Source organism: Osmia lignaria, unplaced genomic scaffold, assembly GCF_051020975.1.
Source record: "Osmia lignaria lignaria isolate PbOS001 unplaced genomic scaffold, iyOsmLign1 scaffold0048, whole genome shotgun sequence".
Taxonomy (NCBI): domain Eukaryota; kingdom Metazoa; phylum Arthropoda; class Insecta; order Hymenoptera; family Megachilidae; genus Osmia; species Osmia lignaria.
Window position 1 is genome coordinate 75,001 of NW_027478189.1, and position 2,500 is coordinate 77,500.

General features: G+C 38.2%; 1 non-coding gene across 1 annotated transcript in view; it reads left to right on the top strand.

Annotated features, from left to right (window-relative positions):
- The first annotated feature begins 2,237 nt into the window (after positions 1-2,237).
- LOC143307233 (small subunit ribosomal RNA) overlaps positions 2,238-2,500 on the top strand; it is a 1,923-nt gene continuing 1,660 nt past the window's right edge. Inside the window, exon 1 of the ribosomal RNA XR_013064429.1 lies at positions 2,238-2,500. This exon is cut by the window's right edge and continues 1,660 nt beyond it. This is a non-coding gene — a ribosomal RNA (small subunit ribosomal RNA).

Below are 2,500 nucleotides of genomic sequence, written 5' to 3' on the forward strand. Positions count from 1 at the left end.
AATAGCGTTTAACGATCGATCCACGGTACAGACTGCAAAAATATGATTGTTAAAATTTTCGACTAATCGGTTCTAAGAGGCGAAGCAATACGCCGCTGGGACTTTGAAATATTTCGGAGCGCACCTAAAGTTCGTTATTTTGGCTAAACGGAGCGAAAATCTGCATTTATACCATCACGGACGTTAGTTTAATAGCGTTTAACGATGGATCCACGGTACAGAATGCAAAAATATGATTGTTAAAATTTTCGACTAATCGGTTCTAAGAGGCGAAGCAATACGCCGCTGGGACTTTGAAATATTTCGGAGCGCACCTAAAGTTCGTTATTTTGGCTAAACGGAGCGAAAATCTGCATTTATACCATCACGGACGCTAGTTTAATAGCGTTTAACGATCGATCCACGGTACAGAATGCAAAAATATGATTGTTAAAATTTTCGACTAATCGGTTCTAAGAGGCGAAGCAATACGCCGCTGGGACTTTGAAATATTTCGGAGCGCACCTAAAGTTCGTTATTTTGGCTAAACGGAGCGAAAATCTGCATTTATACCATCACGGACGTTAGTTTAATAGCGTTTAACGATGGATCCACGGTACAGAATGCAAAAATATGATTGTTAAAATTTTCGACTTATCGGTTCTGGATCACTGAAAAATCGAAAAAAATTATTAATTTTGATTAATTAAATTACATATGTAGTTTTATATTGTTATAGTCTCGTATTTGTTAATGTTTTGTCGTAAGAAAATGCAAAAATATCGTTTTAATGTTTTCGTCTCATCGGTTCTGGATCGCTGAAAAATCAAAAAAAAATATTAATTTTGATTAATTAAATTACAAATGGAGTTTTATATTGCTATAGTCGCTTATTTGTTAATGTTTTACCGTAAGAAAATGCAAAAATATCGTTTTAATATTTTCATCTCATCGGTTCTGGGCGGTTTTAAAATTTTTTAAAATATTAATTAAACCCATGATTTACATGAGAATGTGAATTTATTATGTCCTGCATGTTAATTTATTAATTTTCATGTATAGAACGTTATAAAATGAAAGGATATGTTCGACGATATTTTCAGTCTAAGTTTTACCGTGCCGGCGGGATGGTACGCTCTCACGGCGGTTTGCACAGGCATACGCCTGGGCGTAAGCCCATGCGTCGCCGACCTAGCGGCCGGCCGTTCGGTATTTATAGGAAGGCACTTTCGGTTCGCTCGGACCGGTCGGGAGTAGCGTCGAGCGTGTGGCTCTTTTATGACTTCGGTTGAAAAGCAGTCTACCGCTCCTCGAGAATATACTTTCTCGACTATTCTCGTTCCGGTTTTCCGTTGCGGATTATTATTAATCTCCACACAGCATTACCACGGGTCGGTGTCTAAGACCGAATGGCCCATATGTGGTGAGCCTTGTAATATAAGGCTGGTGACCTGTATGCACTTATAAATGTTGCATACTTGTACAAACTGAGCATCAACTGTCTGTAACCAAAATTTGTTAAAACTGAAAAAGTTATAAGATTGTATAAAATTTTTGAACCAAGAAAGTAGTGTTAGACGAAAATTCGTTCTATCACTTTTAGAAGGGAGACTGTTTGGAAATATTTAAAGTATAAAATACACAAAAGTCCACTGAATTATGAACAAAATTACGTCCCTGAATTTAAGAAAAGTCAAGAGGTGTCAGAAATAAAATCCTCTCTGATACGTTCAGAGAGGAAAATAAGTATGGAGAGAGGAGTAAAAATGAAAGAAGTTTTAAGGCTGGGGAAACTTCTAAAGGAGAGAGATTCCAACATATCTAATATGTACATTTAAAGCAAGTCCAAGGAACTCTCTCCGTTAATGTTTGAAAAGGTGTGTGCAGATGGAGGAGAAATGTATAAAGTACAGAGACGAGGTTGGTGGGCCCGCTCTAATGATAAAGATTATAAAATTTGGTGGCAAAATGACCAGCATGATCACTGTACGCGCTTTCTCGATTTGTATAGCATGCCACTGTCCGCGCTATCTTTTATTATATTGTCCAGCGTGTGTGGTCTACGTGCTTGCACGATGGATGCACGGCGTGAAAGTGATTTTCGTGCTTTATGAGAGGAGGAGGAGAATATTTGGCCTCTATAAGAGGTACAAAATTTATGAAATGTGTGTTACATACAAAAGAGAAATGGCTTAACGTCGATCGGTCTTACAGGGAGGGCCGACGACGAAAATTTAAATTTACAATAATAACTAAGCTCCCTGGTTGATCCTGCCAGTAGTCATATGCTTGTCTCAAAGATTAAGCCATGCATGTCTAAGTACATACCGAATTAAGGTGAAACCGCGAATGGCTCATTAAATCAGTTTTGGTTTCTTAGATCGTACAAAACATTACTTGGATAACTGTGGTAATTCTAGAGCTAATACATGCAAACCAGAATTCCACCCAGAGATGGGAGGAATGCTTTTATTAGATCAAAACCAATCGGTGGCGGACGGCTTGTCCGTTCGTCCATCGT